The sequence below is a fragment of the Protobothrops mucrosquamatus genome, unplaced genomic scaffold, assembly GCF_001527695.2.
Source record: "Protobothrops mucrosquamatus isolate PMUCROS unplaced genomic scaffold, P.Mucros_1.0 scaffold25, whole genome shotgun sequence".
Lineage (NCBI taxonomy): Eukaryota > Metazoa > Chordata > Lepidosauria > Squamata > Viperidae > Protobothrops > Protobothrops mucrosquamatus.
The window spans coordinates 1243656-1260478 of NW_015386410.1; the positions used below are offsets into that span (position 1 = coordinate 1243656).

General features: G+C 47.7%; 1 pseudogene; it reads left to right on the forward strand.

Annotated features, from left to right (window-relative positions):
- The first annotated feature begins 274 nt into the window (after window positions 1–274).
- LOC107283109 overlaps window positions 275–16823 on the forward strand; it is a 19758-nt pseudogene continuing 3209 nt past the window's right edge.

Consider the following 16823-nt stretch of genomic DNA (forward strand, 5'->3'; position numbering starts at 1 on the left):
CTAAGAACAACTGACTCCGGTCTATTCAGCTAAGCCTAACCCAGATTGAAGGGCTCCTTAATAAAAGTCTCAAGATCTGCAGTGGCCATTGGTAGCCTCATTAGTGAGCTTTCTAGTGGAAAGGAAAATGAGAGCCTTGTTTGTGTTAAAAACCGCCCTTTGGTTGTAAGCTTACTAGGAAATCCCCAGGAATAGCTGAGCCTTCCACCTTCCATATCAAAAATACCTGAATAGCTTGTTACTTCAATCCTTTTCTGATGTTGCAGGCTCAGGCATGATCCGAATCTACCTCTTAGAGGGGAAGGCATTTGTGTGGAGCTACGCAGATGCACAGCGAATCCGAGAGGAACATCGCATTGTCAGCGTGCTGGTGGGGGCATTGCCTCGGAAGCCACGGCAGAACGTGAGGCTTGGGCTGCCCTTGGAATTGCTTCCCGAAGAGGCTTGGCTGTTATTGGAAAAGGGGTTGGCAACCCTGGTTAGGAGCCCCTCTCAGTCCCTTGGCGATGGGAAGAACCAGGTAATGGTTTAACCCACCTTTGACTTTTGACTTAGAAGTGAAGGATAAACTCCCCAGTTCCCAAACTTTGCAAAGTGCAGAGATCAATCATCTACATCAGGGGTCCTCAAACTTGGCCACTTTAAGACTTGTGGACTTCAACTCCCAGAATTCCCCAGCCAGCCATGCCATTCTGGGAGTTGAAGTCCACAAGTCTTAAAGTGGCCAAGTTTGAGGACCCCTGATCTACATGTTTTTGAGACATTCCTCTATTGGTAGGCTTTGACTTACAACCGCAATTGAGCCCAAAATATCCATTGCTAAGCAAGCTGGTTGTTAAGTGAGCTGCACCCAATGGTATGATCTTTTTTGCCATAGTTGTTAAATGAATCACAGCAGTTATTAAGTGAATCGCCACAGTCATTAAGTAAATCTGGCGGTCTCACATTGACTTTGCTTGTTGAAAGGTGACTGGGAAGGTCACAAATGGCGATCACGTGACCCCAGGATGCTACAACTGTCATAAATACATGCCAGTTGCCAAGCACCCAGATTTGATCACATGACTGTGGGACTCTGACAGTCACAAGTTCGAGGACCAGTTGTAAGTCAATTTTTTCAGTGCTGCTGTAACTTTGAATGGTCACTAAACAAATGGTTGTAACTCGAAGACTATTTGTAATTTCTTCCAGCAATGAAATTACGACGTAGTATCAGCTTTTTTTCCAACAGCCAGTTATCCCTTTTTTCTGCCCCTTCCTCCCCAGCTGTGCAATAAAGCAAAATAAGCTCAGACATCAGTGTAACATCACAGCTGGAATATCCAAGAAGTTAGCACCAGTTTTATGTTTTATAGTTTCTCTTCCTGACCTATTTGTGCAGCAGAATTAAGTACTAATGGGTGAGTACCATTTCAAACTGCCAATAGGAGCTATCCAAAATGTTGTGTTTGGGGGGAAAAAAAGAAGCTAGTAAAAATTCCAAAGCAATTTCAATAGATCCTTTTGTTTTATGTTACTTTTCAGCTGGCAGTGAATGTTTCCATGTATGATCCACAGCAGAGGTCCCCAACCTTTTGGGCACCAGGGACCGGTTCTGTGGAGAGAGGTTTTTCTGTGGACCAGAGAGTGCGTGGTTTTGTGTGCTGCCTGCATCCCGTGGATGGGGCTTTGCTTGCTTGTGCAGCCCGGTTACTGGCATGCCGTGGCCCGGTACTGGTCCACAGACCAGGGGTTGGGGACCCCTGATCCAGAGGGTGTATGTGTGTATAAAGAGGTACCTCATTTTGCTGCAAATAAGACAAGGTTTATTTTAGAGCTCTGACTTGGATTATTCTGGAGCTCAGAGAAAGGAATAATGCTTGTCAATCATGTCCCCTTCCAGTAACACTAACCAGCATGGCCAACCTGACTGCAAGGTTGCTTATATTGACCATACTGAGCTTGCTGCTTTTGTGTCTTCAGGACACCTTATTCCCAGAGAAAGCGGTTGCCTATGAGAAAGAGCTAGAGGAGAACTACCAGGAGCAGTTGAGGCTCTCTGCAGAACAGAAGAAAACCATACTGGAGTCTCTTGCAGACCATATAACCCAGGGCTGAGCAAAGAAATGGCAATGGAAAGGAGAAGGAGGAGGTGAGCTAATGTGTATATTTGGTTATTGTAACGTTTCATTTGGGGTTTAGGAACCCTGAAAGCCCATAAAACCACTGGACAGGTTGGACAATTTTTTTATTGTTAAATGAAGTTGGTGCTTAAGCAGAGTAGGATGTCACTAATGAAGACGAATATACGTGACCCTGGATAATGTTGCAGGATCCAATCTGGATCGGTCACTGAGACCCGAGGGTTTTGCCTTCTGAGCTTTCAGACTCCTGCTGGAGCCCATCCTCAGGGAACTTCTCTCTAGCGGAGTGTCTGTTCTCTAGCAAACTTTTCTAGAAGAAGATCCCCGAGGATGGGCTCCAGCAGGAGTCTAAAAGCTCACAAGACAACACCTCTGGTCTCGGTGACTGATCCAAATTGGATCCTGCAGACTAGGATGTCCCAAGAATTCTGCCTACATATTGTTAGAGCAAGCACAGTCTTATTGTGTGAGATAACCCAGGAGTAAACAATGGTCTATATTAAATGGTGGTTTATTTTACACTATCTACAATATCATACATCAGGAACAATATACATACACGTGCTAATACAGCAGGATCCAACAAACCACAGTTACAGCAGGAAACGTAAGAGAGAGAACACATCAGCAGAGCCTTCCCTTTATACAAAGGCTCTTAAAGAGACACAGACCCTGCTGAGTCATTCCCATCATTCCATCTTAAATCTTACATTACATTAGCTGGTTTAGCTGTTAAATCAATACCTTGACACATATTTCTGCTCCCAAACTATCCTCCTGACAGCTCTTAGCATTATGAGCTGCTTGATGTAATATTCACACCCAGGAGCATATTTTGACCCATCACAGCAGTAGATCTAAGATTAGATTTAGCCATTGATATTTACTACTACTAATACCATAGAACCTCCTGCTCTACAGTTCTGCCCATGCTTTCTCCTGTTTGATGTCACCGTTGCTAGCCTTGAATTTACAGTGACAGAGAGTTGGGCATACAAAGTGGAATTTTATTTATGACGAAAGTGACAAAATTCTTATTTTTCAATATTTGATTGAAAAAAAATTACACAGTCCACTAGTTACAACCATAATGGAGACTGCTCATCACAGTCATAGCGTGGTTGTTTGTGATGGTCATTAAGCAAACACCAGGGTCATTAAGCAAACCAGTGGTTTGCCATGGACACGATTTGGCTGAAAATTGGAAGTAAATGTCAGTTCTTGGCAAAACTGTTGTAAAATGAAGTCTATTTCATCTCTAGTTATCAACTATGGAAAACCCCATTTCTGCCCTCTCTGGATTCTGTCATACTACGAAGGGGAAGGGAGATGAGCAAAGGGGTTTTATGGCTCTCACTTCCTTCCTTACAACTTCAAAGGGACTGAATGTGGATCGCACCAAAAGGACTGATCATAACAATAGGGCCCATCAGCTTTCATCTACTCTCTGAAGTTTCCCTTCCGCCGGCCGTGAGGAAAAGGGGGTGGAAATGTAATGCCTGGGATTGTCGCTGGAAGGACGGTGGGGTGGGGGGCTGCTTGGGAACACTTAAAACCTTGAACCATAGGGCTTGGGCCCCAGGTCCTGTCTAGAACGCCTGCAACCATCTTCTCTTAATAAAGATGCCTGTTGGAAGAAATATTCCAAGAATTCTGTCTTCTTAAGATGCAAAGTGGGGTGGGTCCTTACATTAGACAGGACCTGCAGAATTAGTCCACCTGGAAGGGAAAACCTTGCCCGGGGGACTTTGCAAAAATTACCATGTCAGACGACGGAGCAGGGAAGGGAGAAAAGTCCCCGGAAAGGGAGCCGCTGCCCCGAAGTGAAACCCTGCCAGATGTCGGGATCTGAGAGGTCAGATTCCTCAGGAGAAGAGGTGGTGGAGACACGGGACCACAAACCTCGGTGGTCAATGGGCGTTGGAAAGAAAGGTAAGTGGGAAAAGAAATCAAGAAAGGTGACCCTGAGACGGGGGGCCCAAACAACCAGAATGGAAGCAGGAGATTGAGAAATCCCTGCACGCAAGTGAGGAGGAAGGGAGCTGGGCACCGTACTCGGGCTGGATCCTAGAGAAAGCTATCGACCTGATGAAGAGAACCCTCAGCTCCCTAGGAGATGAGAATTCTGAGCCCTACGGCCGCCCCAGCTCCTGGAGCCGCAACGAGAGCGACACCGAGGGGGAAGTGGAACCTGCAGCCCCGGAGACGTCTGCTGATTCAGTAGTCCCCACTCCCCACCGACCCGCAGATGGTGATCTGGATGGAAGACACTACCACCGACAACGAAGGCACCGATCCATTCAAAGACTCCCGCCGCTGGACGTGAGATTCAAGGGGGAGCCGACACGCTCGGGGTTTTTCCTAACCCAAGTCCTCAGCTACATGGAGGAATACGGGCGGCACATCCCCAGCGACAAAGCCCGTATCCGGATCATGCAATCTGCCCTGGAAAGGCCGGCTGCAGATTGGGTGGTGAACTTGCACGACTCCAATGCCCCAGAGCTCAACGACTTCAACAGTTTCATGTCCTCTCTGAGAAGGCGATTTGAGGACCCCCTGGCTGATCACAAAGCCCACGAAAGGATCAAAACGATGAGGCAAGGCAAACGCCCGGTAGCCGAATATACACAAGAATTCCGGGCCATTGCCAGCAAACTGAACTGGCCAGAAGACATCCTCCTTAGCCATTTCAAAGACGGACTAAATTATGACCTATATGATGCTTGCCTGCCCCGAGGGGACCCACACCAACTTGATGAATGGTACGTCCTGGCAGAGGAAGCAGAGATTGACCTACTGAAGAGGCACTGCCAAGGAAAACAATGGAGCCGCTCACCGCCTGAGTTGACACGTGAACCAGTGAAACCATTGGCTATGGCCAAGAAGCAAATGGGGTGTTTCAAGTGCGGGAGAGAAGGGCATAAGGCTGTAGAATGCCACTCAAAAGCCCCCCAGCACAACCCAGACAGATCACCGGCCAGCAAATCTGGAAAGTCTCCAGCTAAGCCAAAAGAATCTACCATGAGAATGATGGAGGCTATGGAATCCCCCACCTCTGCTCATCAGGGGGAAAGAACTCCAGCCTATACTGCAGGGCCGGTGGACATCTCAGACGACAGCTCGGAGGGCGAACCCCTGGTAAGTGGACGCATCGCACCCATTCTCAAGACAGTGACTATATTAATACCCCCCGTGCCCGAAGCCCTGAAGGTGAAAGACTTAATAGACTCTGGCTGCACCCACTGCCTCATTAGCCCGACGCTAGTGGGGAATCTGGGCATTCCGTCGAGGAGACTGGAACAACCAATCTCATTTGGCCAGTTAGATGAGTCCATAGCAGGGGGGGGGAGGGTGCCAGCTACCCTAGCCACTTTACCAATACACCTCTCCCTGGGCAAACATGAGGAAGACGTAACGTTTGTAGTGACCCCAGGCATGGAATACCCAATGATCCTAGGGATGGAATGGTTAAAAAAATGGAACCTCTGGGTGAATTGGAGGACGGCAGAAATCAAATTCCCGAAAGGGGACCCTATGGACTTAAAATCCCAAGGGGAGCTACCAAAATTTAGAACAGAAAAAGCATCCATGGGAGAGGAAAAGGGACTACTAGAAATACCAGAGGAATACAGAGATCTTGCTGAAGTTTTCAGTGAGGAGAGGGCGGATGAGCTCCCCCCCCCCCGCCGACCCACGAACTGTGCCATTGAATTCAAGCCTGGGGCAAAACTCCCGAAGCCCAGATTATACTCCATGAGCCCAAAGGAGAAGGAGGAAATGGAAAGATTCATAAAGAAAAACCTAGAAAGGGGGTTCATTGAGCCAGCCAAGCCTAAAGTGGCTGCCCCGGTCCTCTTTAGAGAGAAGAAGGACGGCACTTTACGCTTATGCGTGGATTATAGGTCCCTGAATACAATCAGTGAAAACAACCTATACCCCCTGCCGCTCATGAAGGACATGTTGTCACACCTCTTGAAAGGGAAATTTTTTTCTAAACTAGACCTAAGGGAAGCTTACTATCGCGTGAGAATTAAGGAAGGGGATGAATGGAAGACCGCATTTAACTGCCCAATGGGGTGCTACCAATTCAAAGTCTTGCCATTTGGATTACAAGGGCCCCCCACAGTATTTATGCAATTAATCAATGACTTTCTAAGGGAGCACCTATTTAAGGGGGTCCTGGTTTACTTAGACGACATTCTTATCTTCACCGAATCAAAAGAGGAACATATCAACCTAGTCAGAGTGGTTTTAAAGAAACTGCGAGCCGCCCACCTATATACCAAACTCTCGAAATGCGAATTCCACCAGGAAAGGATAGACTACCTAGGTTATCGCATATCCCCACAGGGCATTGAAATGGACCCAGAGAAGGTCAGAGCAGTTGATAGCTTTCCTTACCGGACATGTGAAGGAAAAGGATAACGCAGAAACACCTTCGTCCAACAATTCCAGTTTACTTGAGGTAAAGCGATGACGATTACACAGACCTGGCAATCAGGTTCTATGCTTTTACAAAGTTTGTGCTGGGAGCAACTGCCTCCCAGCATCGTTTAAATACACTCCCGTAATTACTACCCCACCCGTTACTAATTACAACCCCACCCTTCCTTAACCAGTGCCTAGTCACGCTCCTGCCACACCTCTACCTGACATACTACACCCCGCCCTCATATTGTCCAACCAGCACCCGGCGTTAATTAGAGAAATCCTCATTCACTTCTGAGGTTTCTCTGGGACGCCCTTGATGATTAGCCGCAATTGCCGGCTACCGCCCGTCAGCTGTTCATCGGCTTGCCGCTCATCTGCTGTTCGGCAGCTTGTCCGTCTTCTGCGCATGCTCGGCAGCGTTTCTGCGCATGTGCGGCGTCCAAAGTTATTCGGAACAGTTCTTATGCCTTTCAGCGTTTAGACCGGTTGCCGGAGGATCCGCAGCTCTTTCGTCCAGATTGGTGAGCCGCTGGGATCCCGTGCTGGTTCTCCTCCTCCGTCACCATGCTGTCCCCCCTTTTTGTGTGTCGAGCCCGGGATGGCTTGACAGGCGGCCCCTCTACCAAGTGTTCTTCTGGAAATGGTAATACACATATAGTTAGGTTGGTGTTAGGGCTGGGGTTACATCTCCCCTCCCCCCTGGCTTTTGGGGATATTTACGGTGATATCTGCGTACTAGTCGTGGGGCATCGTCTGCCTCCCTTACCCATGATGCCTCCGACATTGGGTACCCCTTCCATAATACTAGGTATTGTAACCAACCCCGTCGATACCGTGAATCGAGTAATTTCTCGATTTCATAATGACCTCCCCCCACTTGACCAGGGGGTTGTACTTGCCCAAAGGAAGGTTTTGTTACCGGCTTTAGTAATCCACTGTGGAAGACTGGGTACACCCTACCAAGGCTGCGAGGCAATTTTAATCATACAGTCACTGGATTGATAACCCTTTCTATTGTAAAAGGCCTGATATATTTTGGCCCCAGCTTTTTACATGGCCTGCGTAGCTTTATATATTTAGTGGACAGGTATACTTTCTCGCTGATTTGAAATGGTTTTTGTGGACTTCTCTTTTTGTCGGCTTGTCTCTTTGCTGATTGTTCCGCCTTCTGTATTGCCTTCTTAACCGATTTCCACACATTTTTGATCTGGTGCATCCAATCGTTCGGTTGTTGTGACCCAGTATCTCTCTGAGGTAGTTCGGGGATAGGGACAAACTCTATTCCGTGTACCACCCGGAACGGAGTAAATCCTGTGCTGCTGTGGAGGGTGTTATTATACGCTACATCAGCGAATGGTAGAAGATCTGCCCAATTTGTCTGCTGCTAATTGATATAACATCTAAGATATCGTTCTACCATTGTATTGGCACGTTCAGCTGCTCCGTTTGTACTGGGGTGGAATGCGGAACTTAGCCCTTGAGACGAACCAATAGACGTGATGAAATTTCTCCAGAATCGGGCGGTGAATTGCACTCCACGATCTAATATGATGCGACGAGGTACTCCATGTAGGCGATAGACATGCGTTATAAATAGTTTTGCCAGGCGCCTGGCTGATGGTAATCCTTTGCAGGGTATAAAATGAGCCTGTTTTGAAAACAGGTCTATCACCGTCCATATGACTGTGTTCCCGTGGCTGGCTGGTAGATCGACTATAAAATCCATACCGATCTCTTCCCAGGGATGGTTAGGATCAGACACTTCTTGTAGTAAGCCTGACGGTTTGCCTATCCGTGGTTTTGTAGTCGCACACATGGAACATTCCCGAACGTAATTTTCTACATCTGTTTTCATACCTGGCCACCAAAATTGTCGTTTGAGCAGGTGTAGGGTTTTTAAAAACCCAAAATGACCAGCTGACTTAACATCGTGGCCACGCCTGAGAATCCCCACCCGTAGGGCTTGTGGGATATATATTTTCTCACCCTTCCATGCTAATCCGTCTCTCATAGTGAGAATACGGGGATGGCTCGCTAACCATGGATCACCTGGAAGAGCGCCTTGCAGAGTCTGTACCATGTCTTCCACAGATCGTACCACCAGAATTATATCTGTGGATTGTACCATTGGAGGTATAAGGGCTTGAACCACCTCCTCCCGTTGACTATGGTACTGTGGTTTTCTAGATAACGCATCCGCAAGACAGTTCCTCCCCCCCGGTACATATTTTAGTTGAAATTTGAAACGTTGGAAATATAACGCCCATCTCACGTGTTTCGGAGCAAGTCGTCTGGGCGTTTGTAGTGCTTCCAAATTTTTGTGGTCAGTCCACACTTCAAATGTTTCTTTTGCTCCTTCTAGAAAGTGACGCCATATGGCTAACGCCCACCTTTCTGCGTATGCCTCCTTCTCCCAAATCGCCCACCCTCGCTCAGTGTTGGTTAATTTACGAGAGGTGAACACACAAGGTTGCAATCTCCCTTGTTCATTCCTTTGTAAAAGCACAGCTCCTACAGCCACATCACTTGCGTCTGTCTGTACTACAAAAGGTTCATCTGGACTGGGATGCCGTAAGACGGGTTCCCTCGAAAACAAGATCTTTAAACTCTCAAATGCTTGTTGGCACTTGAGTGACCAGGGTAATGGCTGATTTGGACTGGGCTTGTTACCTGTACTCTTTGTACGTAATAACTCTGTTAATGGTAATGCCACTTTAGCAAAAGATGGAATAAATTGTCTGTAAAAATTCGCAAAGCCGAGGAAGCTTTGCAATTGCCGACGCGTTCATGGTGGTTGCCAGTCTAAGACAGCCTGCACCTTTGTTGGATCCATTTCCACCCCTCCTCCAGATATTCTGTACCCTAGGTAATCTAATTTACTTTGATGGAATGCGCACTTTGATAGTTTAACGTATAATTGTGCATCGAGGAGTTTGCGTAGTACTTGTCGGACCAACTGCACATGGTCTTCCTTGTTGGCCGAATATATAAAGGTGTCATCAAGGTATACAAGAACCCCTCGGTACAAATGTTCATGCAGTACCTCATTTATAAGCTGCATAAACACAGCAGGGGCCCCCTGTAACCCAAACGGCATTACTCTATATTGATAGCTTCCCAATGGACTCTTAAATGCGGTCTTCCACTCATCCCCTTCCTTTATACGTACCCGGTAGTATGCCTCCCGTAAATCTAATTTAGTAAAGATTCTTCCTTTTGCTAAATGGGCCAAAAGGTCTTTCATGAGTGGAAGGGGATATAATTTTTCCACACAGACTCCATTTAGACCCCAAAAGTCCACACACAACTGCAACCCCCCGTCCTTTTTCTCCTTGAATAAAACAGGAGCCGCGACCCGAGACTGGGCAGGTTGGATAAAACCTCTTGCTAGGTTTTTGTCCATGTACCTCCTCAACTCCGCCATCTCATTAGGGGTCATAGCATACATACGAGGCTTCGGGAGGGTTGCCCCTGCCATCATATTGATGGCACAATTGGTTGAACGATGAGGTGGTAGCACATCGCATTCCTGTTCATTAAACACATCTGCGAGGTCGGTATATTCTGATGGAAAATCAACCTTCCCCTCCTCCCTGATTACTTGGTCAGGTACAATCTCCTCCCCTCTTTTCACTTGCTCATGAGGGGCTGGCTGAGGACCTACACCAATACGCACTCTTCGATACCCTCCTTCCCACCAGATGGTTGGACCCCATTTGTCCAACCAGGCTAACCCTAAAATAACATTTTCCGTCATAGACGGAACTACTACAAATCGTATTATCTCCCAATGTTCCCCTAACTCCAAACGTACAGGCTCGGTGATATAGGTAGCCGGTACACCCCCTAGTAAGGACCCGTCTACTTGCTCAAATCGTACTGGTGTGTGTAAGGGCCTCACTCTAATGCCTGTTTGTCGTACTATATGTTCACTAATAAGACATCTAGTACACCCAGTATCAAGGAGGGCGTTACACTGTCTTCGATGTCCCGAATATGTACTAGTGATTGTAATAGGTAGGATGAATGGATGAATGGGCTCACTTACCATGGGGTCTTCTGATGTCTTTACATCCTCATCGTATACAAACAGTGGGGGTCTCCCACCGCTGGTCCCTTCACCGGTGTTCGACCTCTCCCCTCGCGGCCTTGGACCTTCGATATGTTGTTGTGCTGCCCTCGATCTTTCAGGGATTTTTCTCGGTGTACTTTTCCCCCCCACTTCTACCCTTCCCTTAGGAAGCGGTTTGGGGCATTCTGCAGCTCGATGCCCTGGCAGGTTGCACCGAAAACAACAGAAAGTTGGACGAGGTAATCCGCCAGGTGGAGCAGACACTGGATCTATAGGCCGGGGTCGTTCCGGATTCCTTCGTAGTCCCTGCTGAATGTCACTCCTTGGACGGAACTCCTGTAACCCCGTGTCCAAGTCCGTGACTATCTGGAACCATGCTTGTAATTTATCGGGAATCCCCCGGTAGACACAGGCCTATCGCAGGTCCCTATCCAGTCCAGCCCGAAACTGGTGTACCAACAGGCGTTCAGGCCAGGTCCGTAACTTGCTAGCCACTCGTCGAAATTCCCTAACATACTCTGCCGCCGGCCGGCCTCTTTGCTTTATACCCAATACCTCCCCTTCAGCCCTTCGGATCCTGGAAACATCTTCAAACCGTGTCCGGAGGGCCCCCAGGAATGTTCCGACAATTGCTAGCTCCCGAGCTGGTTGCTATGTAAGTTGGCCACCCATTCCATAGCCTCTCCCTGTAGGGCTGCTGTAACTGCTCCTACCATAGCCCACTGAGATGGGTACAGATGGCCGTATCGGTCCATATGTCCAATGGTTTGGCTTAGGAAAAGGGCCAGCCTATCTGGGTTCCCATCATATGTAATGTTGAGAGGTGGAGGACCCCAGATAGACCCCTGTTGCCACGGCCCAGAACCCCATCCCGGTGCTGGTGAAGGACCTACAAAAACTCCTCCCCCCGGTACATTTGTCTCTAATCCCCTTGAGATCGGGACCCCGGGGCCTGATCTGGCTTCCCGAGCTGGAACTGCTGAAGGTTTCCCAGGCTCTTCCCCTCGTGACCTATCTGTATGTTGATTAGGACCTTGCTTATCAACCCTCCCTTGGTAGGAGTCACCCCCACGGCTGGAACCAAGTTTCAACCTCGAACTTGCCAACCTAAACCATCCAGTGGCTGATTGTGTGGAGGAGGAGCTGGCCTGTGACCATGGCATTGTTTCTGGCCCTGGGGCCCATCGTTGCCAGGATGATGCGTCCTGGTACCCTCCTTCTCCAAACTGCTCACGTAAGAGGTCAATGGTAGTCTGCCCAGGAGCTGTGGCATAGCTCCAGTCCTCCTCTTCCTCATTAGTCACACGTCGTTCCCGCCACTGGGAGGTTATTCGACCGTCCTCCCCTGGTCCAACTCCATAACCCTCTGGTGTCCCAGTCACTATTGGACTTCGCCACCATTCACCGGAAAGGCTATGGCCACTTGTTGCCATTCCTTGGGACCCTGGGATATCGGCTGGAGGGTTTACTGGGCTGGGCTCCACCACCTTTGGCCATACTGATGGTTGTTCAGCAACAGGAGGTTTTGTTCTCACCTCCTCTCCTTGGACCTCATCATGGTCAGCCTCACCAGGAGTAACATCCTGCACACCTTCAGCCATAATTCAAAAAGCAACCTACACCACCCAAAGTCAGTTCAACAATTAAGTTAGGCACAGGAGACAATGGGAATGTAAGACACAAGCAAAGAAACTGAGGGGATTCTATAAGCAGGTGTAAAAAGGGTTGCACAAACTTTCTGGTAGCTTTCCTTACCGGACATGTGAAGGAAAAGGATAATGCAGAAACACCTTCGTCCAATTCCAGTTTACTTGAGGTAAAGCGATGACGATTACACAGACCTTGGCAATCAGGTTCTATGCTTTACAAAGTTTGCACTGGGAGCAACTGCCTCCCAGCGTCGTTTAAATACACTCCCGTAATTACTACCCCACCCGTTACTAATTACAACCCCACCCTTCCTTAACCAGTGCCTAGTCACGCTCCTGCCACACCTCTGCCTGACATACTACACCCCGCCCTCATATCGTCCAACCAGCACCCGGCATTAATTAGAGAAATCCTCATTCACTTCTGAGGTTTCTCTGGGACGCCCTTGACGATTAGCCGCAATTGCCGGCTACCGCCCGTCAGCTGTTCATCGGCTTGCCGCTCATCAGCTGTTCGGCGGCTTGTCCGTCTTCTGCGCATGCTCAGCAGCGTTTCTGCACATACGCGGCGTCCAAAGTTATTCGGAACAGTTCTTATGCCTTTCAGCGTTTAGACCGGTTGCCGGAGGATCCGCAGCTCTTTCGTCCAGATTGGTGAGCCGCTGGGATCCCGTGCTGGTTCTCCTCCTCCGTCACCATGGTGTCCCCCCTTTTTGTGTGTCGGGCCCGGGAGGGCTTGACAGCAGTATTAGAATGGGCACCACCCCGCACAAGAAAGCAACTGCAAAGCTTCCTGGGCTTCGCAAACTTTTACCGCCAATTCATCCCCTCATTTGCCCAGATAGCTCTGCCCCTCACGAACTTACTAAAAACGAAGGGAGCATCCTCAGTAAAACCTAGCCAGCCACTAACATGGACAATGGAGTGCCAAGCAGTGTTTGAGAGATTAAAGAGACTTTTTTCTGCCGAACCAGTACTGAGGCACCCAGACATGGATAAGCCCTTCGTAATACAGGCGGATGCAAGTGATGTGGCAGTGGGGGCTGTACTATTACAAGAAAACAATGAAGGGGTATTGCAACCCTGTGCGTATACATCCAAGAAACTCACGGAAACGGAACAGTGCTGGCCCGTGTGGGAGAAAGGCATACAGGATACGTTGGTCATTACTCACGTGGCGCCAGTTCCTTGAAGGCAACAAAATCCCTTTCCAGGTGTGGACAGACCACAAAAATTTGGAAGCCCTGAAAATACCCAGGAAGCTCAACCCCAAGCAAGCCCGCTGGTCCCAGCATTTTCACCAGTTCCAATTTACGCTCAAGCATTTGCCGGGGGGAAAGAACTTCCTGGCAGATGCACTATCTCGCATGCCCCAATATAACAGCACGCGAGCCACCGACTCTAAACTGATGATGGTAGAATCACAACTGGCAGCGCCAGTAACCACCAGAGCCCAAGCAAAATTAAAACCACACCGGAATTAATTCCTGAAAAGTTTGGAAACAGATGAGTGGTTCCAGAAAAATGAACACGTGTGCACAATGAGAGACGGACTGCCTTGGGTGGGGGAAAAGAGTCACATTCATGCAGCTTTGCCACGACACAAAATCAGCAGGGCATTTTGGATTTGTAAAAACATTACACTTAATTAAACGGCAATTTTGGTGGCCATCCATAAAAAAGGACATAGAAAGTTACGTGGCCAGCTGCCCAAAGTGTGCAACTGCAAAGAGGTTGCAAGGGAAATCGCCTGGACTGTTACAAACAGTGGCAAATCCCTCAGCCCCCTGGAGGGAAATAGCCATGGATTTTATAGTGGAATTACCAGAAAGCAATGGGAATACTGTTGTCTGGATGGTCACGGACTTGTTTTCCAAACAGGTGCACTTTATCCCTTGCCAAATGATTCCCACCGCAAAAGCCTTTGCGAAACTTTTCGTCCAGCATATTTACAGATTGCATGGGGCACCCCAACGCATCATATCTGATAGGGGAGTGCAATTTACGTCTGCATTTTGGAAGGAACTTTTATCCCTCTTAGGGACCACTCAGGGACTGACATCTAGCCATCAACCACAGTCGAATGGTCAATTGGAAAAATCGAACTCAGTACTTGAGCAATATTTAAGATGCTTTCTTAATTTCCAACAGTCCGATTGGACGGACCTACTCCCTTTCGCAGAAGTTGCCTACAATAATGCAGTCCACTCCAGCAAAGGTTACACTCCTTTTCAAATAGCCACCGGTCAAAGTTTCAACCCCATGCCAGAACTAATCCGAAACGAACCGGTGATCCCATCACTGAAAGAATGGATGGATGTTAATGTTTTGTGGACCGGTTATCAATCTTTTCGTGATCTACTTCGATCCGTCCGTATGTTTCGTGTTCGGCTATTTTTTTCCCAACTCGGATGTGGTAAGTAATATCCTCTTTACCACATGAATAGATGTTTTATGGATTTCAGGGATGTTGGGACATTTTTTGAACCTCCAAAATATATAGGGCCTTTTCCAATTGAAAGAATCATAAACCCAGTAACAATAGAATTAGAATTACCCAAAAATCTCAGGCAAATACACCCAATTTTTCATTGCAGCTTGCTGAAAAGAGAGCATCAGTCATCGTTACGGCCAAAAATCCCCCACCACCACCTGCAATCATGGTGGAGGGCGAACAACACTTCGAGATAAAGGAAATCCTAGATTCTAGGAGATATCATGGAGCGACTCAGTACCTAGTAGCATGGAAACACCTCCCTGCCTCACAAAACGAGTGGGTCCATAAACGTCATGTCAGAGCCCCGAAGCTATTAAAGAAGTTTCACACAGAGTATCCTAACAAGCCAGACTAACTTTTATGCCTGTTTTGTTTTCTTTTCAGGTGGATCTCTCTTATTTTTAAGGGGGCAGGATGTCAGAATCCAATTATATTTCATCTCTAGTTATCGAAACCCCATTTCTGCCCTCTCTGGATTCTGTCATACTACGAAGGGGAAGGGGGATGAGCAAAGGGGTTTTATGGCTCTCACTTCCTTCCTTACAACTTCAAAGGGACTGAATGTGGATCGCACCAAAAGGACTGATCATAACAATAGGGCCCATCAGCTTTCATCTACTCCTCTCTGAAGTTTCCCTTCCGCCGGTCGTGAGGAAAAGGGGGTGGGAATGTAATGCCTGGGATTGTCGCTGGAAGGATGGTGGGGTGGGGGCCTGCTTGGGAACACTTAAAGACTTGAACCGTAGGGCTTGGGCCCCAGGTCCTGTCTAGAACGCCTGCAACCATCTTCTCTTAATAAAGATGCCTGTTGGAAGAAATATTCCAAGAGTTCTGTCTTCTTAAGATGCAAAGTGGGGTGGGTCCTTACAAGTCACATCACCCTGGGACACTGCAAATGTGGCCCGGTTATTGAACACTCAAAGTGTGGTCATGTGACGGGGCATCCATTGGAACTTTCAATCCAGGTTGTAAGTATCTCCCAGGTAGGTCTGTTAGAACATCGAATGGTTGCTAAGCTATTGGTTGTAAGTTGAGGACTACCTGTATGCAGAGAAAAATATAACTGTACAATTTTGAGGGACTTTGGTTCAGCTGAATCCTGAGGAAAGGTGTTTTTTGTAAAGCCTATTGTGTCTGTGAGGGAATCTGTTCATTTACTAAAGACGTTCAAATGAAAAATTAGATCACCTCTTCTTCCTTTCTTAGATCCCCTTGTACAGCCTGCAGAGTCTGGTTCCTGTTTTGTGCTTCCCCGGGAATCAATGACGATCCAGCTCCCCACTGAATGGACTCAGATAACTCAAGAAGAAAAAGTAGACTGGCACGTAGCATCTCAGCTCTGGCCTTATGCTAGTCAAGAGCTTCATGAGATGCGCTACCGCATTTTCCAGGACCTCTGGGAACGAGGTTATTATGTCACAACTGGGAGCAAATTTGGAGGTGACTTCCTCGTTTATCCAGGTGAAGGCAGATTTCTCAAGAGATTTTACAAGAATGTTTGCATTTGTGGAAACAGTACTGAAGAGTATTCACTCTTCAAGTGAAGAATGATGGCTTAAACTTTTTATCTGTGAGGAAAGGAAGTCAGATATAGATAACAGGTGTCCCTTCATTGTTGTCTCTGGCACAAGTGTGAAACCACAATACCCTTGGCTCGCCAACCTTTTAAGCTATGAATCATGGTTTGTAGTACACAGGGATTATAAATCAGAACATGCTACGCCAGAACTACATTATGGCTTATTACAATGTTACTGTCATTCTGTACAGATAGGAAAAGTAAAAAGGATATTGGAGTGGGAATGGGGGCTTCACAAACATGGAATGAAATAGGCCTCCTCAAAGACTGTTAATGTCAGAATCCAAATATATTCCATCTCTAGTTATCAACTATGAAAACCCGCATTTCTGCCTGCTCTGGATTCTGTCATACGATGAAGGGAAGGGGGTGAACAAAGGGGCTTTATGGCCCTCACTTCCTTCAGCCTACTTCAAAGGGACTGGATGTGGATATCACCAAACGGACTAACAATAACAATGAGGGTCATTAG